Source organism: Moschus berezovskii, chromosome 9 (genome assembly GCF_049115385.1).
Source record: "Moschus berezovskii isolate FMDL1 chromosome 9, NW_MosBer_1.0, whole genome shotgun sequence".
Lineage (NCBI taxonomy): Eukaryota > Metazoa > Chordata > Mammalia > Artiodactyla > Moschidae > Moschus > Moschus berezovskii.
The window spans coordinates 12373563-12399583 of NC_142468.1; the positions used below are offsets into that span (position 1 = coordinate 12373563).

General features: G+C 43.5%; 1 protein-coding gene across 13 annotated transcripts in view; it reads right to left on the minus strand.

The window, feature by feature from the left end:
• The window catches only part of NRXN3 (neurexin 3), a 1766916-nt gene that overhangs the window by 128827 nt on the left and 1612068 nt on the right, over window positions 1-26021 (minus strand). The gene's annotated exons all lie outside the window — the stretch shown is intronic.

A 26021-nucleotide genomic window follows, 5' to 3' on the forward strand; every position in this document is an offset into this window, starting at 1 on the left:
AAGGTTTTTGTATTGCTGGCTGTTAAATTGCAGGAGGATTTTATTTTTTATTGCGCAATTCGTAGGATTAGCGGAGGGCTGGCATTTAAAACACATTTTGATTTTCAAATTAATTATCAAGGCTTTTATGAATACTTAGTCTGTCATTTCTATCTTCCCTTCACACTCCCTCCCCCAGGTTTTGCTGCTGCTCTGGCTGGAAGAGACATCTGGGCTTAATTATTCATCCACTGCATACTTTGCAGTTTGGTCACAGTAGTTGATTCATGAGAAAGATTTAATATTATCCAAGGTCAAGACCCTTTTATATAATACTTATTTAAAGCTGATCCTGCTGGTATTAATAATACTATCAAAATATGGGCTTGAGTAGTTTCTTTTGAGCCCTAAAAAGTCATTGCTCTTTTTATCATTTTCATCAAACCACATTAATATAGTATCAATACTGATTAAGAGTATATGGCTTAAAACCCCACCTCCAAAGTTCACCAGCCATATGACCTGAGAGGAACTTCTTAAGCTTTTTGGTTCCACAGTTCTCTCATATATAAAATGGAGACAAAAGAACCTTATTCATCAGGGTGTTGTGGGAATTAAATGAATTAATAAATGAAAAAGTATATTAAACAGTCCCTGGTTTATAAGTGCTTAACACATGTAGCTATTATTACAGTGTCATTATGAATAAAATGCACAAAAGACCCAGTTTTAAATCTAGGCAAGTTCCGTGTTCTATTACCTTCAGATGATTTCAATTCCCACACTGTACCTTAATTTATCCCTTAATAAAATAGAGTGCAAATTAAATTTCCTCTTGCCTATCAGTCAAGGCTGGTCTCACAGTAAGCAGATGAGCTCCAAGCCTGACTGGCACAACTGAAGCCCATCAGATAGTACCTTGTAGTCTCAGGGGAAAAAAAAAAAAAAAAAAAATGGAGACTATGGCGAAACACAGAAATAAGAGACTCAAGGGTAAGATCAGGCACAAAAATATGACCAATTCATTTAATTTGTATTTTCATACCTCTAGGTGGAACATACTGGGGGAGGCGGGGGATGGAGGAATAAAGGGGTTATATTCAACGAATGCCAAAGTGTGTCAAATACTGTAGAAAGATCACAAAAGCAGGTATTTTAAAATCGGGGCTACAATAAATGAAACAACAGAGAGGATAATCTAGGTAATTGTAGTTTTTTAAAAAAGGAAAATCAGAGATAAGAGAAAATTCTAATTTAAAAAAAAGGGGAGGAGTTGAAAAAAAACGGGTCATTCAGACAGCCAAGGAGCTCATTGGGTAGAAATACTTAACGAGTTCCGGTCCATTTTCTTAGTTAAGAGTTTTGTGTTTAAATGGTAGCTTTTAATTGATGATAGTTTTTAAAAGGGTTTCCTTGGTGGCTCAGTGGTAAAGAATCCACCTGCCGATTCAGGAAACCCAAGTGCCATCCCTGGGTCCAGAATATCCCCTGGAGGAGGAAATGGCAACTCACTCCAGTATTCTTGCCTGGGAAATCCCGTGGACAGAGGAGTCTGGTGGGCTATGGTCCATGGCGTCACAAAAGAGTCAGGCACAACTTAGCGACTAAACAAGTTTTCAAAAAAGAGTAAGACACATCACCTGAAAGGGACGGATATTAAATTGGAAAATGCAACAATCAGTCCTAAATAGTATGTGTTTTAAAGAATACTTTGTTTTTCACCATTTCTGCATGATGCTTCTGTGAAATCTTTTACATTAAAAAAATCTACAGGAACTGAAACCAAATAAAATCTCTGCTCGGAATAAAGGCAGATCTTTTAAACTTGAGCTCTCCATTTAACAATTGGCAAGATGTTTCCATTGATGCTAACGGGCGCTCTGGCGTTGTTGTAATTTAGGAAATTTCTGGAGACGCAAACCAGACGGAAGCAGAATGGGCGGCTGTGGTTTGCTCTGTTCATTCGATCTACCGTGCACTGTGGAGTCAAGAGCTCAGAAAACACCATTGTTTTTCTTCACTTCAACCACAGAAACCGCGGTCTGGCAATCCACACACACTGTTTTCCTATCACGGGAGACTTTCATTCATCTATTTCTGAGTCACGGATGTTTCCAAAGGGAACATCAACTCATAATGATAAACTCTGAGATCACTCTGCTAATGCCCCATCCCCACTGAAAATTACTATACAGTGGAGGAAACTGACTTTACAGAATGATGTGGTATCTTTCAAAGGCAGAAGAGTTATTTTTTTTTTTTATGAAAAGAGTTACTTCCCTGACCTTGTCAAAGCGAATGGGTAGGATGGTGGAAGATGATTGCTCACTTCACTAAAGAATTCACAATAAGTTTCCCTTATATAGTTTTCTCATCTGGCACATTCAAAGTTTCCACTTACTAAATTCTAGCCTACAAGTAGTTCATTCAGGAACACTTCATTTTGGGAATTAGTTAATATCTAGAACTCATCTTTCGTTCATCAAATACCAACCATGTAACAGGATACAGGGGGAAAAAAAAAGTAATCACTGTATAAATCTTCCTTAATTATTATAATGAACCTCTTCCCACGATTCACCTTATAGAGGAAATCGAAATACGGGACCTGATTCTCCAATGTGTCTCGATGAAACAATTCATTGAAATCACCAGTGTGACCAGCTGAGCTAGTTCCCAAGGGTCTAGAAGGAATCCATTCTAACTGGAAGTCTCCATCAAGCGCTTTGCATTCTTTTCCAAATCACCGTGAACAGAGAAAATGAGGGAGGTGGAAGAGGCTGTTCCATAGGCACCATCTGGGAAGCTGGGGCCTAGATTTCCTGGGCCTTATCAAAAACACTTTCCCTTCAGCAGGAGAAACAGGAGAAAGCATTCACCATTACCATCAAATTCCACGACAAGTGCCATCTGGCTGCTTGCCATGGTCCCTTAAAAACATCTGTATGCTTCCCAGGCCAGCAGCCCCCTTTCTACGAGGAAACACGCATCCATGGATCCCTCCATGACAGAAGGTTTCCCTGGTCACCCACCAGCCACACCTTGCTTCTGACTCCCGTGGATAGTGCCACTGTTTTGCTCAGCCCAGTCAGTGCGTTTATAGCCTCAAAGGGAGGGGATCACAGCGGACGGACTCTTTCCACAAACTGCTTAGAATCATGCTCTGCTCTCATTTGAATTTCATGTAGGACAGCTGCTGATGTTGCCCCCCAAAAAGAAACGGGCTCAAAACCACCCCAGCCCCCACCCCCGCCCACCCAAGTCCGTTAGTTCCCATGCCTCTTTCAGGGCAGAACGGAGGGAAGAAGGGGAGCCTTTGCGTTGTAAGGGAACAGACCCTGTGCGGAGCCTTTGAGGGGCAAGCCCTCCCCCGTGTCCTCTGCTTTAGCTCCTCCCTGAAGTGCCTACGTAACAGTGTCTGATGCCCATTTACGCAGTGGTTTCTGTTGTTCAGGCACTCAGTCCTGTCCGACTCTCTGCGACCCCATGGACTGCAGCATGCCAGGCCTCCCTGTCCACCACCAACTCACGGAGCCTGCTCAAACCCATGTCCACTGAGTTGGTGATGCCATCCAGCCATCTCATCCTCTGTCATCCCCTTCTCCTCCTGCCCTCAATCTTTCCCAGCATCAGGGTTTTTTCTAATGAGTTAGCTCTTCACATCAGGTGGCCAAAGTATTGGAGCTTCATCATCAGTCCTTCCAATGAATATTCAGGTTGTTTTCAGTTCAGTTCAGTTCAGTCGCTCAGTCGTGTCTGACTCTCTGTGACCCCATGAACCACAGCACGCCAGGCCTCCCTGTCCATCACCAACTCCTGGAGTTCACCCAGACTCATGTCCATTGAGTCGGTGATGCCATCCAGCCATCTCATTCTGTCGTCCCCATCTCTTCCCACCCCCAATCCTTCCTAGCATCAGAGTCTTTTCCAGTGAGTCAGCTCGTCGCATGAGGTGGCCAAAGTATTGGAGTTTCAGCTTTAGCATCAGTCCTTCCAGTGAACACAGGATTGATCTCCTTTAGAATGGACTGGTAGGTGCCCAAACTGTCACGACATGAAGATGTTAACTACTTGATGACCATGAGCACATGGTCCCCAACCTGCTGGAGACCTATTGGAGTCTGAGGATTGATAACGATAACCCCTGCGATACCTCCGTGTTAACGCTTGTGCATGAACTGGTGATGTAAACTGCAACTCCCTTCCCTCACCTTGCCTTTAAAAAATGCTTTCCCAAAACCCATCAGGGAGTTTGAGTGCTTTTGAGCACTAGCTGTCCAGGACTGTCTATAATAAATGCTGCACTTTCCTTCACCACAACCTGATGTCAGTAGATTGGCTTTACTGGGCATGAGTGAGCGGACCCAGGCTTGGTTTGTTAACACATTTGGCTGTTATTCTTATATATATGTATATAGAATTAAATTTATTTTTAATTGAAGCATAATTGCACTACAATATTGTGTTCAGTTCAGTTCAGTCGCTCAGTCGTGTCCGACTCTCTGCAACCCCATGAATAACAGCACGCCAGGCCTCCCTATCCATCACCAACTCCCGGAGTTCACTCAAACTCATGTCCACAGAGTCGGTGATGCCATCCAGCCATCTCATTCTCTGTCGTCCCCTTCTCCTAGTTTCTGCCAAATATCAACACCTTTGGCTGTTACTGACTTAAGGAGTGAACCATAGAAGTTGCCTGTCTCAATTCCCTCATTTACGAAGTGAGTTCCTGGAAACTTGGAGAAGCAAATAGGAACTTATCCAATATCTGTGACAAAGACTGCGTATTGTCCCTTTAAATGTCTAGGTTCCCTTGTTTGTTTTAGAAAAAGAACAGCCCAACTGGCTTTAAGGTTCATGGCTTTCCAGTTCGTGACTGTATTTTCTTGCCTTTTTACTTTGCAAGCGGGTGCAGCCTATGACACAGAGGCAAGATGCTAAGTGTACTTCTAGGTCTTACCCTTAAACACAAGGCACGAGTTTTTCCCTGTTTCTCTTCCCATTGACTGGAAAATAGGAAAGACTTGAACCCAGAGATGGGAGCCCCCTGTTGGTGTGGCAGAATATCCCATGAGTCCTAGACCACTCACCTAGGGAGTGTTAGCTTCTTAAGCCACTTTGTATTGGTGATGGTGGAAAGTAGGGCTCTTCCTTATAGAAGCTGAGCCTTCACAATACCTAGTGCAGTCAGCAAAACTCATCTCTTCTTGAGAGGATGGTACAAGCATCATTGTAGCAGCTTTGGACATTTCGTAAAGGTGACTAGCATTTTGAAATAATCTATGACCCCGAGGAGACAATGAACTACTCCAGCACAGGCATCGCCAGCATTCCCAGCACCTGGTGCTGGATGAAAACGCTACAGTTTCGCACCAGGAGTTCAAACCACCACACCCCTTCCCCTTTCTCACTGTCTCATCTACTTACCCTGTCAGTGCAGTGCTAATTTCTCAGGAGACAAATGAGGAACTTGCTTCCCCAGTGAGAGATTAATTATTCCATGCCACTGCCACCTCCTGACCATATCAGTCTGTGACAGCGTGCAAAGATAAACGGTGAGGCAACCATTTGAAAGGAAATCATTATGGCACCTCTCTGCTCCGTGTTATCACATTCATATCAGCATGGGAGATAACTTTGAAACTGCTTGTACTGCACTGAGAAGCAATGTTCTGGCTGGGGCCTGCAAAGATGAAAAAGTCCCTTCCTGCCTTCTTCAAAGCCTTCCTGGGGCGGTTTGCCTTTCAAAGGCACCCAGAGCTTGTATGTGGAGAAGGCAATGGCACCCCACTCCAGTACTCTTGCCTGGAAAATCCCGCGGACGGAGGAGCCTGGTGGGCTGCAGTCCATGGGGTCGCTAAGAGTCAGACATGACTGAGCGACTTTACTTTCACTTTTCACTTTCATACATTGGAGAAGGAAATGGCAACCCACTCCAGTGTTCTTGCCTGGAGAATCCCAGGGACGGGGGAGCCTGGTGGGCTGCTGTCTATGGGATTGCACAGAGTCGGACACGACTGAAGTGACTTAACAGCAGCAGCAGAGCTTGTATGAAGGGCTGCCCCAGAAGCGGTGGGTACCCTCGATCTTCTTCTCAGAAGGGAAAGCAATCAGGGAGGAGAGGGGTTGTTTCCTGGCAGGGGAGAGGTTTGGGTGGCTGCGAACATTGGGACTGGCCGGTGGACTGTGAGTTCCAGCCAGGTCCCACACTGGAAATATTGGAGCTGCGCATCACCCAGCTCACCGCTGGCTCTCCACAGGTTGGAAGGAGGAATCAGGGTCTCTACACGCCATCAACTAGGTGGTCGAAATTTCAGACAAAGACCCTGCTATTCCATGTAGTCATTTTTGCTTTTAATGTTCTACTAAATTAAAGGCACCGTAGAAACACCTACTCAGGTAAGGTACTGTACGCAGGACTATGCTAGCTCTAAAATGCTTTATCCTAACACAGACGTGAACTGTGTAGAACTTCACAGGAACACTCTCACTTTGCTTCAGGAGGGGACTCTCATTTGAGGCCAGCAATGTAAGACTCAACAGTCTGTTTTTCCTGCAAAGCGGGAGTCTTGTACGATTTCAGCTGATTTGCATACATGTGAAATGACTCGTTTTCCCCACCCAGGGCTCTGGGAATCTGAGCTTCAGATGAGGGGCTAAGAGAAGGGTTGCTCAAAACTTATCAGATCTGAATGAAAAAAAAAAAAAAGATCCAGGATTTCTCCTGTAGCTGGTTCCCTGCAGGCCAAAGGAATGAGTATAATATTTGCACAGCGGGAGTCCTTTTTTTTTTTCCAACTGTCATAAAATTGCAAAAAGAAAATAAGAGTCATTCACCGCAGATGAAGTAAAACAAAAAGAAAAGAGAAATGAGATTTCTCAGCCTCAAAGGTTAGACCCGCCAATGTTTTTCTTACATCTAATCACCTGAAGGTATACATGGGGCTGTGACCTAAAACAAATAAGCCATTTGGGCTGTGCTCCACTAAATCTATATCATCCTGGGCCTGATGCAGGCTATCCTGGTACCCTGTGGTTACAGGCACTGTCCTTTGCCCTTTACTGAAAAGTTGAAGTGACCTTGAGTGGCAATACACTGCTTGATAGGTCTCCAGAAAAGCATGTATTTATTTCAGAAAATAGCTTGTATCCTTAGCTTGATTAGTCAGCAAGGATTTTCTATATATACAATGCTCATGGTTCCTCTAAAACTTGCAGCCAATACATCTCTGGTCCAGTAAAACTGCAATTAACCAGAAACCAATGAAAGGTTTAAATAAATGCACTTTCTTATTATTATGTGATTTCATTCAGATTTTAGTAGTCTGGGGTGTTTTTCAACACCAACAACCAGCTCTCCAATTTCTCAGCCACCAAAAGGTATCCTACATTTCAATTCAATTCTGATACTTACAACTCAGAGTTAGCATCAAATTCTGTAGGTGGAAGGCTTTGACTGGAAACAGGAGGGAAGGGGCAGGGCACAACCTTTAAAAGAATGACACAGCCGTGTGGAAACAACGAGGTCCAAGACGGCGGAAGATTCAACTTCCAGTGGACCTTGAGCCTCATTCTAAGCTCACTGTGATACATTAGCTAAACGACATATCCAGCAGTGTCACGACAGTCCTGAGGCCAACCATAAAAGGCAAATAAAGGGGGTGGTGGCCCAACTCCTGGAAATCCCTACCCCTTCTTCAGATAGAATAATCCTCTCACTCATCAGCCTATGGAATTACCCAGCCATAAAAATAACCACCTCATATCTGAGGGTCTCTCATGATGGCCCACACTGTCTGTGGAACGCGTTTCTCCCAGAGCCATTCTCACTTTATGAGACAGATGGTGTTTTGTCTTTGAAATGTGTATCACTCTAAATAAATCCACTTCTTACCACTTTATCTCTCACTGAATTCTTTCTGTGATGAGACATCAAGAACCTGAGCTTCATTAAGTCCTGAGACCAGGTGTGTGATCTCAATTAAAATACTGTGGGTTCAAGTCCCCAGCTGAATTGTGCGGTTTCAGTTCTATAAGACTGTCCTCAATTCAGATGTCAGTCATCAGTACTGAGGTCCCAGGTTACCCTATACTTCTGTCCAACTTGGCTCCCAAGGTTTGATGATTTTCTTGAATGGTTCATAGAACTCAGACACTTGAGTTATGTCCACCAGCTTAATATAAAGATACAAATGCAAAGCCACATGAAGAAGTGCCTAGGACAAGGTGGTTCAGTTGAGTTGCTCAGTCGTGTCTGACTCTTTGTGACCCCATGAATCACAGCACACCAGGCCTCCCTGTCCATCACCAACTCCCGGAGTTCACTCAAACTCACCTCCATAGAGTCAGTGATGCCATCCAACCATCTCATTCTCTGTTGTTCCCTTCTCCTCCTGTCCCCAATCCCTCCCAGCATCAGGGTCTTTTCCAGTGAGTCAACTCTTCGCATGAGGTGGCCAAAGTATTGGAGCTTTAGCTTCAGCATCAGTCCTTCCTATGAACACCCAGGATTGATGTCCTTTAGAATGGACTGGTTGGATCTCCTTGCAGTCCAAGGAACTCTCAAGAATCTTCTCCAGAACCACAGTTCAAAAGCATCAATTCTTCGGTGATCAGCTTTCTTCACAGTCCAACCCTCACATCCATACATGACCACTGAAAAAACCATAGCCTTGACTAGACGGACCTTTGTTGGCAAAATAATGTCTCTGCTTTTTAATATACTATCTAGGTTGGTCATAACTTTCCTTCCAAGGAGTAAGTGTCTTTTAATTTCCTGGCTGCAATCAGCATCTGCAGTGATTTTGGAGCCCCCAAAAATAAGATCTGACACTGTTTCCCATCTATTTCCCATGAAATGATGGGACCAGAGGCCATGATCTTCGTTTTCTGAATGTTGAGCTTCAAGCCAACTTTTTCACTCTCCTCTTTCACTTTCATCAAGAGGCTTCTGAGTTCCTCTTCACTTTCTGCCATAAGGGTGGTGTCATCTGCATATCTGAGGTTACTGATATTTCTCCCGGCAATCTTGATTCCAGCTTGTGCTTCTTCCAGCCCAGCGTTTCTCATGATGTACTCTGCATATAAGTGAAATAAGCAGGGTGACAATATACAACCTTGACATACTCCTTTTCCTATTTGGAACCAGTCTGTTGCTCCATGTCCAGTTCTAACTGTTGCTTCCTGACCTGCATACAGGTTTCTCAAGAGGCAGGTCAAGTGGTCTGGTATTCCCATCTCTTTCAGAATTTTCCACTGTTTATTGTGATCCACACAGTCAAAGGCTTTGCCATAGTCAATGAAGCAGAAATAGATGTTTTTCTGGAACTCTCTTGCTTTTTCGATGATCCAGTGGATGTTGGCAATAGGACAAGGTGGTAGGAGCTATCATTTCTGTGGAGTAAGGGTACACTTCCATCCTGGCATTTGGTGCATCCTCCCATTCAAAAGCTCTCGCAATCTCCTTGTTCAAGACATTTTGTAAAGCTCAATCTCCAAACCTCCCCCCCACTTTTCCTGGATTTGAGAGGTGGATTTGAGTTCCCACCCTCTAATCACTTTATCTTTCTGGATCCATCCTGAACCTACCTAGGGATCCATTCAAAGTCACCTCATTAGCATAAATGCAGGTATGACTGAAAGGGGCTTACTAGAAACCATAGAAGATAATACAATCACTCAAGGAATTCCAAACTTTGGGGAATTCTGCCAGGAACTAGGGACAAAGACCAAATTATGCTGCAAATAGAAAGTAGCAAATGCTAAGTTTATCAGAAATATATTTTAGGCAACAAATAACTGGAAATCCTGTAATATCAATGGAGATTTCACTTAATTTTCTCAAGCACTATGTGTTCATATGGCTAAATAATGTTACCAATAGCAAAATCATACTGAAATGGAGCAGGACCCTGTGGAGTCCTCCTGGGTACAAATCTTTTCTGTGTCCACCATTTCTTGTTTGCAAGAAATAGGATTCATTCAGCTTCTGTGACCTTCCCTGAGTTCCCAAGAGTAGATTCAAATCCCAAAGAAAGGCAATGCCAAAGAATGCTCAAACTACTGCACAATTGCACTCATCTGACACACGAGCAAAGTAATGCTCAAAATTCTCCAAGCAAGGTTTCAACAGTATGTGAACTGAGAACTTCGAGATGTTCAAGCTGTATTTAGAAAAGGCAGAGGAACCAGAGATCAAATCACCAACATCTGCTGGATCTGCTAAAAAGCAAGAGACTTCCAGAAAATTATCTACTTCTGCTTCACTGACTACGCTAAAGCCTTTGACTGTCAGGAAACTGTGGGAAATTCTTAAAGAGGTGGAAATACCATATCATCTTACCTGTCTCCTGAAAAATCTGCACGCAGCTCAAGAAGCAACAGTTAGAAATAGACATGGAATGGACAGGTTCCAAATCAGAAAAGAAGTACATCAGGGCTGTATATTGTCACCTTGCTTATTTAACTTATATGCAGAGTACATCATGTGAAATGTCAGGCTGGCTGGCTGAAGTACAAATTGGAATCAAGTTTGCCATGAGAAACATCAATAATCTCAAATACATAGATGATACCACCCTTATGGCAGAAAGTGAAGAGGAACTAAAAAGCCTCTTGATGAAAGTGAAAGAGGAGAGTAAAAAAAGCTGGCTCAAAACTCAACACTGAAGAAACTAAGATCGTGGCATCTGGTCCCATCACGGCAAATAGATGGGGAAACAATGGATACAGTGAGATTCTGATTTTCTTGGGCTCCAAAATCACTGCAGATGGTGGCTGCGGCCTTGAAGTTAAAAGACTCTTGCCCCTTGGAAGAAAAATATGACCAATGTAGACAGCATATTGAAAAGAAAAGACATTGCTTTGCTAACAAAGTTCTGTCTAGTCAAAGCTATGACTTTTCCAGCAGTTATATATGGATGTGAGAGTTGGACCATAAAGAAAGCTGAGTGCCAAAGAATTAATGCTTTCGAACTGTGGTGCTAGAGAAGACTCTTGACAGTCCCTTGGAGAGTAAGGAATTCAAATCAGTCAGTCTTAAAAGAAATCAACCCTGAATATTCATTGGAAGGACTGATGCTGAAGCTGAAACTCCAATACTTTGGCCACCTGATACGAAGAGCTGACTCCTTAGAAAAGATCCTAATGCTGGGAAAGATTGAAGGCAGGAGGAGAAGCGGACGGCAGAGGATGAGATGGAAGGGAGGGGATGCAGAAACTAAGAAGGAACAGTCAAGAAACAATGGTGCTGCTGTGGGACAAGCTTTTGGTTCCTCCTCAAGGAATATGCATAAGGATATCTTTGAGTTCTTCTGCAGGAACTAGGGTCCCCACCCATGTGTGTTAGTGGCTCAGCCCTGTCAGATGCTGTGACCCCTTGGAATGTAGCCTGCCAGGCTCCTCTGTCCATGGGATTTTCCAGGCCAGAATACTGGAGTAGGCTTCCAGTTCCTTCTCCAGAGGATCTTCCTGACTCAGGGATAGAACCCAGGTCTTCCACACTGCAGGAGGATCTTTACCATCTGAGCCACCAGGAAAGCCCTCCCACCCAGGTGGAGGATGGTAAATTCTGACTGAGTACAAGATTCCTGGAGCCCTGCCCTGTTAGCTAACCACCAACCAATCAGAAGAAAGTCTGCACACAGTGGAAGGTAAGGGAGACTCTGACTCCCTCACCAAATGACTCTCCCTTTAAAGACTTTGATGGCCAAGTGGAATCTTCAACGTTGGTGTCTGGATCTGAGTCTGCCATCTCCCCAAGTTACCATCCTCCTGAGTAAAGCAATCTTTTTGTTTCCACTAACGCTTGCCCTTCAAGCATTCACTTGAGTGGCAAGCAGCTGAACCTGAGCTTGGTAACACCAGCAACATTTATTGTTCAATAAATGCCTACAATTTGCCAGACACTGTGCTAGGTACTTTATGTAAATTATTTACAATTTTCTCCAAAACACTGCAATTGGAGAAAGAAGGTAATTTTGCCAAATTCACATGGATTCTCTTGATGTTAGAATCAGACATGGGTCTGCTTGACCTCAGGAAGTCTCTTTCCCTTGTCATCTCTCTCATGTTAATTATTTGAGAATCATAGTGATGAAGCTGTTACAGTGCGTGAACTTATATCCTCAGAAAACAGTAACAACTCTATTTAATATTCTGTGTTTCAAAGCTCAAGGAATTTTTCAACAAATGATTAAGCAAAAGGCATTCATTCCCCTGGACTTTCAACACGTCATTTGGCTTACACATTGCCTTCAGGAAGATCCCCTGGAGAAAGGAATGGCTCCCCACTCCAGTTTTCTTGCCTGGAGAATTCCATGGACAGAGAAGCCTGGAAGGCTATGGTCCAAAGAACTGGACACAACTGAGCAACTAACACTTTCACTTTTTGCTTCCTCATCTGTAAACCGAGGAAATAATAGCACCATGCACACAAAGCTCCAAGCTTCGCACAGAGCAGCAGTAAGCACTATTCAGGGAAGTGACAGTTATGACCGGTAGATAATTCAGATTGATAATCACAGAACCCTCCATTCAGTTCAGTTCAGTTCAGTCGCTCAGTCGTGTCCGACTCTTTGCGACCCCATGAATCACAGCACACCAGGCCTCCCTGTCCATCACCAACTCCCGGAGTTCACTCAAACTCATGTCCATCGAGTCGGTGATGCCATCCAGCCATCTCATTCTCTGTCGTCCCCGTTGCCTCCTGCCCCCAATCCCTCCCAGCATCAGACTCTTTTCCAGTGAGTCAACTCATCGCATGAGGTGGCCAAAGTATTGGAGTTTCAGCTTTAGCATCAGTCCTTCCAATAAACACCCAGGATTGATCTCCTTTAGAATGGACTGGTTGGATCTCCTTGCAGTCCAAGGGACTCTCAAGAGTCTTCTCCAGCACCACAGTTCAAAAGCATCAATTCTTCGGCGATCAGCTTTCTTCACAGTCCAACTCTCACATCCATACATGACCACGGGAAAAACCATAGCCTTGACTAGACGCACCGTATGCAAAGTCAACTGAAAGAGGACTCGATGCACTTTAGATTCAACATACTAGTTCTTGTATTGAATGAATTAAGTTGTGGTCAGTGTGCAAAGAGTAGCACATTAAATGTTTTTTTTGTTTGTTGTTTCCCTGCTAAGTTAAATCATTACAATGGAATGAAGTTATGGGAAAGCAATTCTACAATCAAATATTGTAACAGATTTTGTCAATCTCATGACTGAGAAAACAACACCATCACTCAAACTGAACCCCTGTAGGACTGCTGGGCATGGGGACCTTTCTGGGTCCCCTGTTTCTTGTCTGTAGGGAATAAGCTTCAGCCTCCAGGATTTTTCCTGAGTTCCAAAGGGTAGGTTCAAACAGCTGCTAATCTGGTAAGGGAGGGCAAGCAGAGACAACAGAGGAATAGTCAAGAAACAATAGTTCAGCCTTGGGACAGGATGCTGGTCCCCCCTCAACGGATACACATACAATGTCTTAGATCCTTGAGCTCTTAAAACCTGAAGAAAAGGAAGATTGAGCTATTTGATGAAGCATTCTTCAGGGAACATCAGGAGAGACCCTGAGGCCAGATTAAAAGCAGGCAGATCCTGTACTCATCCTGATCCTTATCAGCACCACTGCTATAAAACTTCTCATCAAATCCTCCTGGGTTGGAATGTACAACTTTTCAGGGCACAAGCCTGCTGGGTTACCCCTTGCTTGGCAAAGGAATAAAGTTATTCTTCCTCATTTTACACAAAATTCCGTCCCAAAGATTTGATTTGGCACTGGTGCACAGAGGCTGAGCTTTCGGCATCAGTACTTCTAAGGCAGCTGTCACTAAACTGCAGAGACTGAGTCAGACCAGGACATTTTAAAGCAAATCCTGTATCTTAGTCTCTAAGTTCACATGAATGACTTTAATTAAAATGTGGTTTTTAAAATAAACAAAAGAGACAACAGGAACAGAAAAATCCAGCCTCAGTCTCTGGTTGCTATGCTGTCAAGACAAAGAAGAGATCCAAAAATACTGATCTCTTTAGCAAAAAATATTGCAGGAGTCTTTTCCTTGGAAAGACAGTACGAATTTCCTCCAAAATGCATCTAAACTCTACTGTAAGCTCCCAGGGACGCCTGTTTGTCACTGTGGGGAGCATTTGACAGTTTCTTGAAGAGCCTCTAGGTAGAAATGAATCAGGTTAGATTCCTGCCTTGGACTGATTCTCCTCAGGGCCATATCCATGTTCAAAAAGTGCACCAGATGTTAGCAGACAACTGCGCTGTCATTTTTCCCCTTCCAAAATTTCTGTCAGGCAACACTGTACATTTATGACTATATAAATATGTTGTGAATGAGACCCAGTAACAAAAACTGGTGTTGTTTATTCATAAGGTATACCAGGCCATTAGTGGGAACATAAGGCTGTTGACACTGCTTATTTCAACATTTCTCTGAAAGATCACAAAATGTGTCTGAGATAGGCCATACTTTCTGTAGCCTCTTTGAATGGAACAAGGGAGTCAATGGGGGAATCTGTATATAAGGTTAGAACTAGACATGACCTAGTCCAATACAACCTCTACATTGGCAGTTTTGCCCAGTGTCACTAAGCTTGTTAGTAGAGAGTAAGAAATGGAATTCAACTCCCCCTTGCAATCCTAGTCCTTCTGTAAAGCCACACTCCCCTACAGCAGCCATTGGGACCTGGAGGTAAAGTAGAACAGTCAAGGATGAACCTCAGAGAAAGAAGCAAATTGCACATCACAGGTTTCCCTAAAAAACTCATAGAATTGTCTGTGTGTCTCAAATTCCATTTCTGCTAAACTGAATAAAGGGAGCCTCAAAGACTATTGTTGGAGCCCACTTGTCATTTGTGTCTTGTTTGGCAAAATGGAAATTTTCAGACATGTGTCAATCTAAAAGTCCTCCAGGAGGTCTGCATTTCTTGGCCCACTTTTTATGTTTACCTATTTTTCAGTACCAAAAATAGTTACTCTAAGAAACTATCCTGAAAAGACTTGAAAACCAGAGAGATCTCTGTGATCTTCCGAATGCGTGTGCAGCTTCTACAGTGGGCTTTGCTTGAAGGTAGGGCAATGAAAGCAGGAAACTGAGCTTCGCGACCCCGTCCCAGGCCCCCTACCTTCTCCACCACTCCACACACATCACCGCCATCCTGTCTGCGTCCTCACCTAGTCACTTCAAGACTCTGGTCAAATTTCCCCTTTTCCATTAAATCTTCTTGAAATCTTTCCAGTGTCACCCACTGCGGGTTTATATCTGTGTTAGTTTCTTACTAAATTTTAAGCTTCTCTAGTAGGCCATAAACCCCTTGAGGGCACCGACATGCCATTGTTTTGCAGTTACCACAGAGCTTTGTATATAACCAGAGCTCAAAAATAAATGTGGATACTTTTTCTCCCTAACACTTGGAGAATAGAAGTCATAGCTTATACTTTTGAAGTACCTCCCACAGCATTCCAGGCAGGATACCGAGGTTGTCGTGATTGACACTGTTCAGAGTTGATGTACATTATGGGATATGCAGGAGCATCTGCGGTCTCTGTTTACAATGCACCAGGAGCTCCTCCACATGCTCACCCTGACCCAATTGTGACAACCCAAAGTGTTCTCAGACATTGCTAAAAGTCTTCCTGAGCTGGGGATGTGCGGGGGCCAGAAGACATCCCTGGTTCAGACTCCCAAAATACATTGCATTTACAGCCCTAATAGAGGTTCCAGATATAAAGAGTATATTGTACACTTTCTGGATCTCTATGACTTAGAAGTGATCAGTAAAAAACAGATAGCCAGTGGCTGCTGCTGCTGCTGCTAAGTTGCTTCAGTCGTGTCTGACTCTTAGCGACCCCATGGACTGCAGCCTACCAGGCTCCTTGGTCCATGGGATTTTGCAGGCAAGAGGACTGGAGTGGGTTGCCATTGCCTTCTCTGATAGCTAGTGGGAACCTGCTGTATTCACAGGGAGCTCAGTTCAGTTCTCCATGGTGACCGAGATGGGTTGGATGGGGTGGGGTGTGAGGATAAGTCTAAGAGAGAGGGGATGGACATATGTATACATATAGCTTATTCACTTTGCCACAGAGCAGAAACTAAAACAACACATCCCCCAAATTAAAAAACAAAAGTATGGTACAATCAAGACTCAAGTTCCTTCTCAACAGTGGGCCCTTCAGAGCCATCTTTTAAGCAGATGTTTTAGCCAACCTATCTCTGAGGATGGAGTAAGGGTTGGGCCACATACGTGTCAGCGCTGCTTTGTAAACCTGAGCAGGCTGAGCGACATTTGTAAGGAGGTGGGTGAAAAACAGATCGCTTTCTTTCAGCTCTTGCCCATGGCTGCCATCTGACAAAGGAGAGAAAAGTGTTTTACTGAAAGAATATTTCTCCTTCCCTGAGCCTGGGAGATCTAGCTTGAAGTAAAATTTCGTAGAAATTTGAACTCAGAGTCAAAAGAAAGCAAAAATGAGTCAGTCGATTAAAAGGCATCATCTGAGAGAGGAGAAAGTTCGGTCTGTGCTAAGTTCAGTGCTCCAGAGACCAGCATGGAGCTGCTCTCCACCATGTCAGCTTTACTAACTTAACTCCACCAGCTTAACTCCACTAACTTACCTCCACCCTGTCAGCTTTACTAACTTAACTCCACTGACTCAACTCCACCCCGTCAGCTTTACTAACTTACCTCCACCCTGTCAGCTTTACTAACTTAACTCCACTAACTTACCTCCACTAACTTACCTCCACCCTGTCAGCTTTACTAACTTAACTCCACTAACTCAACTCCACCCTGTCAGCTTTACTAACTTACCTCCACCCTGTCAGCTTTACTAACTTACCTCCACTGACTTACCTCCACCCTGTCAGCTTTACTAACTTACCTCCACCCTGTCAGCTTTACTAACTTACCTCCACCCTGTCAGCTTTACTAACTTACCTCCACTGACTCAACTCCACCCCGTCAGCTTTATCAATCGGTGCTTGTGCCTTGCATGGCAAGCTCCTGTGAGGGGAAAGGCAAGTTTGTCTGAGTCTCAGAGGTTCACTGGTGAACCAATAAAGAGATGAAAATGAGTAAGCACTTCCTCAAAAAGGCAGCGATTAATTCTAAAAATGGCAATTTATCACGGAGCCGCAAAGGGTGCTTTCAGGTGGCTACTCATCGCCACGTCTGAAATTTCATTTGTCTCCTTTATACAAACACCTTCACAAAAGGGTAAGAATGGAGACTTGGCAAAGGGGAAAACAAAGGAGGAGGCGGAATGAGAGCCCTGCCCAGGTTATTAATGGAGTGGACTCGGATTTCATGAATCTTAACATTCTGCTCTTGGCCTGAGCAATTGATCATTTAGATGCTGCAATGTACCCAAGACTTAGGGCAAACGCTAGTCCAGGCGGGGCTTGGGGGTGTCTGGCCATGTGTCTTAAGGTTAAACAGCAGGCGCTGGGCAAGTCCTGGAGAGGGAGATGGCAAGTGTAAAGGGACAGCATGCTTTTGGTCTCTTTCTCCCTCACCCCTCCTTCTACTCCCATTTCAGTCCCCCGTGCTCATTTCCATCTCTTTCCTATCAGGCTCCCAGAATTCACAAGGCAGCCAGTTGTGAAAATGAAGATTTAGGTATGATATTTTCAAGTCTCACCTCAAGGCTAGTATATTGATATTTCTCTCTGATACGTGCTCATATACACGCCAGGTCTCCCAGACTCCTGTTGTTCCCTCTAGATGCAGTTACCTTGCCAATGTGTTGGACATGGGTGGATGGTATAGCAAATAGAACAGACTCTGAATCAAATTTATTCAAAAGCATAGTAGCCAGACACAGCCAAGTGTATTCCTTAATGTCAGTAATTCAAGAGAAGAGAGACGATCTTAAGTGAGGATCCTTTATAGCCCGTGTATTTTGCTACATTTGACCCACCCATCTGTCCATCCACATATCATCAATACATTTTTATTTTAAAAAATACTGAATGCCTGCCAAAGGGCAGGCGCTAATATCAGTGTTTGTCCAAGCGAAGACTAAAATCTATTAAGAGAGGCAGATATGAAAAGACAATTACAATATAATAGAATTAATACTACAATAATGATAAGCTCCATTACTATGGAAACGCAAGAGAGAGGCACTTGGATTCCAGATAAGATATCCCCAATGATGTAAACTCTGAGCTGAGTGTTTTGGGAAGAACATGAGCTAACCAGAAGAAAAAGATTGAGAGATTGAGTTCTCAGCATAGAGACCAGCATGTTTATGGCTGAAAACAGGAAAGTTCATTTGGGAATTCATGCCGGCAAGCAAGTCAGCCTGGCTAGGCATTATGGGAGAGGGGTTGGGTTAAAATGAACTGGAAAGAAAGCAGATGCTTGCATGAAGTATGCGAAGTATACTTCGCATGAGGCATGAAGTATCCGAAGATCAGATTTTATCCTGAAGGCCATGGGATCCTTTGGAGGTTTTAAGCTAAGAGATAGGCAGACATACACTGCAAAAAGTTACCCTGACCCACTGTGGCAACTTGTACCGATGGGCAAGACTGGTGTCCAGGAAAGCAGTTATGAAACTACTAAAGTAAACAAGATAAGGGCAGTAATGATGCGGACAAGAGGTGGGCTTCAGTTCAGTTCAGTCTCTCAGTCGCGTCCGACTCTCCGCGACCCCATGAATCACAGCACGCCAGGCCTCCCTGTCCATCACCGACATCCAGAGTTCACTCAAACTCATGTCCACAGAGTCGGTGATGCCATCCAGCCATCTCATTCTCCGTCGTCCCCTTCTCCTCCCGCCCCCAACATTTCCCAGCATCAGAGTCTTTTCCAGTGAGTCAACTCGTCGCATGAGGTGGCCAAAGTATTGGAGTTTCAGCTTTAGCATCAGTCCTTCCAGTGAACACCCAGGATTGATCTCCTTTAGAATGGACTGGTTGGATCTCCTTGCAGTCCAAGGGACTCTTATTTGCTGCCAAATAGGTAAAAGGAGATGTGAAGGTGATTTGTGTAAACCACACATCAATCCTGCTGTGAAAGCAGCAGTGATAGCGTTAGTCACTCAGTTGTATCTGACTCTGCGACCCCATGGACTGTAGCCACCAGGCTCCTCTGTCCAGGGGATTCTCCAGGCAAGAATACTGGAGTGGGTAGCCATTCCCTTCTCCAGGGGATCTTCCTGACCCAGGGATTGAACCCACATCTCCTATACTGTCTGAGCCACCAGGGAAGCCCTGTTAGGTCTTCCATAGGCCCATCCATAAAGTGGGATTAAATAACTTGCTTAAGGTTCTACAGTTATAAACCAGTGGGGATGTCATAAAATCTTCACTGTCTAACTCGTGACTTTTCTCTTCTTACTGAAGAAGCTGAGCATGATTATCTCTCAATGGAGTTCTTATAATGTGTTAAGTCCTAGGAATTAGAAAATGAGTAAGAACTGCTTCCTGGCAACAAGTTGCTCAGAATGGAGGAGCCTATTGGCAACTGCACGTCACTCTACCCTGTATCCTCGTCTCTTGCTTTAATCTAAGCAGTAAGCTCCGGGATAGGTCTTTTATAATCTGTTAATTCTCACCGTCAAGAAAAGAATCCAGATCCTGAGTTTACAGTTCTCCTTCCCTTGATTTCATTCCATTACCTAAGTAATTCCTTCCTCTCCTTGTGACCAGCCATTTACAAATATCTGCAACTCGTAATGTCATTTTCTCTGAATTGTCATTTAGCCAACCAATACAGATTTAACTCCTTTAAACCTTCACAAGTCATTCCTTCACTTTCCTTAATCAATCCTCTTGCCTCTGACTGGTCTACTTCCAATCTGTCTACGTCTTGAAAGATCCTATGGAAGCAAAAGATACCGGGCTCTTATTAATAATTCTTCTTTTACATCATGCATTTTCACCACTTTCAAGCCCCTTTTTATTACTTGAGAAACTTTGCATGAAAATAACATTGTATCTCTTGAGAAGCTTGTCTCCTCCAACTGTTCATTTCTCCAAGGAGATCCACACACCACCCACCTTTTCTATCCCAAAGAATAATGATGTCAAAAGAGAAGGAACAGTAACCATGATTAACACACTACTAGGCAGTCACGATCCGTTTCTGGAATTAGTTGAGTAGTAAGAGATTTTGTTGTTCTTTTAAGGCTGCGGGAGGATGTACGAAGAATAAAAATAAAATTTATCTGCAAGATGTTTCTAAATGGAATGCATTTATGACATTCTTATAGGGCTTATTTGCAGCTCTTTAAAAATAATTGACTATCTAATTAGAGAGATAGATTACATCAGTATAGAATACACATCCAGATAAATACTGCTTTTTTATAGCCTCCACTATCACAGATATAGAAACACAGAGTAAAACTCATTCAGTAGCTTAACTCTTGGGTTTTCTATCTATATACATCCAAAACAGAAGCTCAAACAAAAGCTCACGGCTTTTACCATGTAAATAAATATAATTCTCTAATTCTCTACAGACTAAAGGTTCCCATGGTACACACACAGTGATCACCATTCTGAAGCATTTCTCTCTAGTTTGTTGAATGCTCCGCTAACATTGAAAAAAATAAAATAGGTTTAATTTTATCTTCAGACAGTTTATTTATGACCCATTCATATCTGCTTGAAGTATATCAGTGGGAAGGAAGGCTTGGAAATGGTCTGGGACCCTGACTAAGAAACCATTATGGATTTGCATGGCAGCACAGATGGGTCCTCCAGAGGTGCTGGTGTTAAACGGAGAGCCCAGCACTGCTTGGTTTGAAGAATGGCTAAGATACTTAAGTTCCATACCTCAGTCTACCTGTCTGAGAAACGGGAAGAGAGTATGGACAGAAGTTCATTGCACTTATGGTTCAGTTCAGTTCAGTTGCTCAGTTGTGTCTGACTCTTTGCGACCCCATGGTCTGCAGCACGCCAGGCTTCCCTGTCCATCACCAACTCCCAGAGCCTACTCAAACTTGATTCAGTGATGCCATCCAACCATCTCATCCTCTGTCGTCCCCTCTCCTCCTGCCTTCAGTCCTTCACAGCATCAGGGTCTTCTCTAATGAGTCGGTTCTTCGCATCAGGAGGCCAAAGTATTGCAGTTTCGGCTTCAGCATCAGTTCTTCCAATGAATATTCAGGACTGATTTCCTTTAGAATTTATTGGTTGGATATCCTTGCAGCCCAAGGGGACTCTCAAGAGTGTTCTCCAAAACCACAGTTCAGAAGCATCAATTCTTCAGTGCTCAGCTTTATGGCCCAACTCTCACATCCATATATGACCACTGGAAAAACCATAGCCTTGACTAGACAGACCTTTTGTTGGTAAAGTAATGCCTTTCCTTTTCAATATGCTGCCTAGGCTTGTCATAGCTTTTCTTCCAAGGAGCAAGTGTCGTTTAATTTCATGGCTGTAGTCACCATCTTCAGTGATATTGGGACCCAAGAAAATAAACTGTCACTGTTTCCATTGTTTTCCAATCTATTTGCCATGAAGTGATGGGACCAGATGCAATGATCATACCTTTCTGAATGCTGAGTTTTAAGTCAGCTTTTCCCTTTCCTCTTTGACTTTCATCAAGAGGCTCTTTAGTTCCTCTCTGCTTTCTGCCATAAGGGTGCTGTCTTCTAAGGCACTGAGAAAAGGACACCACGCTGAGCTCAGCAGGGTGAGACAGGGTGGGAGAGCAGGTGGGTAACTCAGCAAGCAGGAAATACTGGAACTCTCTTTGAGTGACTGTGACTTTACCAATCAGAGAGAGTGAGTAGAAAAGCAGAAACAATGACAATAGTTAATACTGATTGAGTACTCAACACTGTGGTGCGGGAGGAGACCCTTGGGAGTCCCTTGGACTGCAAGGAGATCCAAGCAGTCCATCCTAAAGGAAATGAGCCCTGAATATTCACTGCAAGGACTGATGCTGAAGCTGAAGCTCCAACACTTTCGCCACCTGATGTGAAGAGCTGACTCATTGATCAAAAGACCCTGATGCTGGGAAAGATTGAAGGCAGGAGGAGAAGGGGACAACAGGGGATGAGATGGTTGGATGGCATCACTGACTCAATGGACATGAGTTTGAGCAAGCTCCAGGAGTTGGTGATGGACAGGAAGGTCTGGCGTGCTGCAGTCCAAGGGTTTGCAAAGAGTTGAACACGAGTGATTGGCTGAACTGAACTGAACTTGCTTAACTATGTATCAGCTAGTCCAACTCTTTGAGACCCCATTGTCTAACTGTTGACTGTTGAGACAGTCAACTTTGAGAGAGGCTGATTTTAGCCTGCCAGTCTCCTCTTTCCATATAATTATACAAACAAACGAGCACGGGTGTGGGTAGCCATTCCCTTCTAAAGGGGATCTTCCTGACCCAGGGATAGAACCCAGGAGTCCTGCATTGCAGGACAGCCATCAGCAAAACCCACTGTGTATCAGGCATGCAATAGTCTAAAGATATGAAACCTATGAACTCACATTTTCTTCAGTAACTCTATGGAAATGCTGATATTTTTATTATCTATCCAAGGTCCCATGTACTGTAACTAAGACCCAGCGCAGCCAAGGAAACAAACGGTAATTTTTTTTAAAAAGAAAGTAAGCATGGGGTGGGAACTTGTAGGGCCTTATAAGTATGATTCCACATGAAGGGTGAGATCATTGCTGGAAATTGTTTAACAGTGATTTTTCTTTGCAATAAACATATAATTCTTTTCTAGAAAGGGAAACTGTTGAGAGTACGATACTCATGAAATTTAAGTAAAAAGGAAAGAGTGTCCTCATATGGGGACAGTAGGGAGCTGATGCCAAGAGTAGGAAACAGGTTCATAGAACCTGCTTGTTGTTTTGAGATGGAAAAGCCCTAGATATACTTATAAGCTGAAGAGATCATATTAATGGCACCACTGGCAAATGAAGGCAATGAATGATGTCAAAAAGCTTGGGAAGAGTCCGGGGTGGAAGGATGAGGAACACAAGATTTTGAACAGAGAGATGAAGGACTTCTAAGGTGAGCACTGGTGCAGGTAAACTTAGAGGTGCAGGGGTTTAAAGAAACTCATGATCAACGGATATTTCCTTCTGAAACACAGTAGCATTTGAAATTCAGTGGCACAGAGGTCAAGAAGAGAACTGAACTGGGAGGTTGAAAGTATGCTAATCAACAGTCAGAGGCCAAGGGGCTGCTGACCAGGGAAAGAAGAGCCTTCTAAGGCAGGTTAAAGGCACAGTGAATGAGTGAGCTCATAGGCTGGGACCCTTGAAGAATGGCCCATTCTTTGAGATTCTGAGACACACCCTTCATTTTACAAGCAAAGGTTTGATGGTCTTAAGAGGCTATGATTCATGGTAAGGAAAATTAGGATATTATATCAATGAGCCATCATGAGAAAACAAAACCAAGATAAGAAAGAGTAGTACAGTAGCCTGGGCACCTTAAATCTGGTGATGAATCATCATACGTATTCTTCCAGAAAGTTCATGAAACATTATAGAAGCAGTATCATTGAAAGACATTTACAATTTAATGTATGAACATTTTACATACTCAGAACTAAACTGCATTGCTTTATTCTGATTTGCTAAATGATAAAGTGCAAAATGGAGTTTCCCTGGCGACTTCGATGGTAAAGAATCTGCCTGCAATGTGGGAGACCTTGGTTTGAGCCCTGGCTCAGGAAGATCCTCTGGAGAAGGGAATGGCTACTCACTGCAGTTTTCTTGCCTGGAGGATTCCATGGACGGAGAAGCCTGGCAGGCTACAGTCCATGGGGTTGCCAAGAGTCAGACACGACTGAGCGACTAACACAACGCAAAGTGCAAAATAATAAAATAAAAGCCTGGACTCTCCACCAAGCCTTTTTCCGATCTCTTTTCCTGAAGCTGTCTGGGTGATCTTATTACAAATGTAGTTTTAAGCACAGAAAACATATTGAGATTTGAGTCTGGGAAAGAAGTTTTGAAAGAACTAACATGTTGCTGAAGGGCCAGTACTATTTTTAAGTTGGCTGGGCTATGCTGCTGCTTTGTTAGTGATGGCACTGGGGACATTTCAGTAAAAAGGCAGAAAGATAAGTGTTCGCTTTGGAGTCATCACAGGAGTCAAAGCCATGTGTGCTTTTGAGGATGAGAACCTGGGGCCTTTCTTAGAAAGACTGGATAGCCAGCAGACATACTTTGCCAGTTCAAATACTTCTTCAAAGCCATAGTCCTGTTACTAAGAGAAGCCTCTACTGACATCCTGTAGTTGGTGAAAACTACCCCTGGGGAAATAGACCATCACTTGACACCAAGAAGAAACGTCTAAGAAAGCCTTGTATTTTGTATGATCTAAGTAACATTTAAATGCAACACAGTAAAATGAACACTCTGCACCATTAAAGAAGGAAGAAATCATCTGGGTGAAAAACTAAAACATACTCAGGTTGGAGGCAAAGATGTGAAAACTATTCATTCGGCTTTGGCTGGAGATGCCTGCTATTATTACTAATAATCAGAACAATGGTATTAAATGAATTTAATCTGAAAGCAGGAGGCATAATTGACAGCGTAGGCATGATGTCTTATAATCACCCAAGCCTCAGCTATGCCTGGGCAGCAAGAGTGGGAAGAACTAGGGAAAATAATTACAATTAAGAAGAAATTGACATATGAATTGAATTGGGCATATTATCTTAAGCTTCTGGTTCAGAGATTTTTTTTATTACAAAATTAAATAGAGAAAGTAATCAAACTGCAGGAAAACTTCCACTGAGCTTCACAGTTTTCACTTAAAAAAAAAAACCCACCAAGACAAAGCATAAGAGAGGAGGAAGAAGAATTGTGTGTGTGTGTTCAGTTGCTAAGTCGTATCTGATTCTTTGTGACCCCCTTGGACTGTCCCCTGAGATTCCTCTGTTCATGGGATTTTCCAGACAAGAATAATGGAGTGGGGTGCCACTTCCTTCTCCAGGAGATCTTCCGGACTCAGGGATTGAAGCCGCGTCTCCAGTATCTCCTGCACTGGCAGGTCAATTGTTTACCACTGAGCCGCCAGGGAAGTCCCAGGAAGAAGAGTTAGATGTTTTTGAATTACTGATTCCTGGTGACTAGTGTTCTAGTAAAGAAACAAGGAGGTGACAGACAGGATGGCTGTAGAGTCTGGACACCTAGATACACACATACTAAGTTTTTTGTTGTTGTTGCTGTTTTTTGGCTGCACTCTTGGGCTTGTGGGATCTTAGTTCTCCAACCAGGGACTGAACCTGGGCCCTCAGCAGTGCAAGTGCAGAGTCCTAACCACTGGACCACCAGGGAAATCCCCAACGAGATAGTTTCTTGACTTTACAATACATGAGGGTCTATGACATGACATCTGTGACATATGATCTGTTCAATGTGTACGGTCACTCTTTAGCAAATAGAGTTCAATGTATTGAGCATAACTGCGCTAAGCACAGTGTATTCATGCATTTGTATCAATTCTTACAACGCATCTGTGAGGCTTTGGCTTAAATTATTTGTATCTCCGATTGTCACTGAGGAAACCATGGCACACCATGCAGGCAGAAATCTAGAGGGTTCGGAACAGGAGACTGCGAAGCCCACTCAACATGGCGTGTCATTCAATCCAGCTTCGGAAACTCATTCAAACCAGCCCCACATCACTCTCTCATAGTAACTGATGGTACTTCATCCTACTAGGTTCCTTATGGGTGGCCTCCTGGTCAGTTAACATGGTCAGATCTGGTATGTTTCAAGACTTTAGAGCGAAACTGTAGACTAAAAACCTGAAACGTGATACAGCAGGCTCCCTACGGCAAGGCCTTAGCACGGGCTCTCCTCCTGGGTTAGAATACTTCTCCTTGTTCTACCCCCCTGCTTACCTACTTTCTTATCCTGAACAGTGCAGCTCCTACACTGCACCCTCAAGAAACTCTTGCCACATCAGAACACTAGCTCAGATCCCCTTCAGCTTTCTTAGCAGCTTGCTCTGCTTCACTGAACTCATCTTGTGATTAAATAGCTGCTTGTGAAGTTAGTTTTATGCCTTCTTCCTGCTATGTAAGCTCCATGAAGACAGGTAGCATA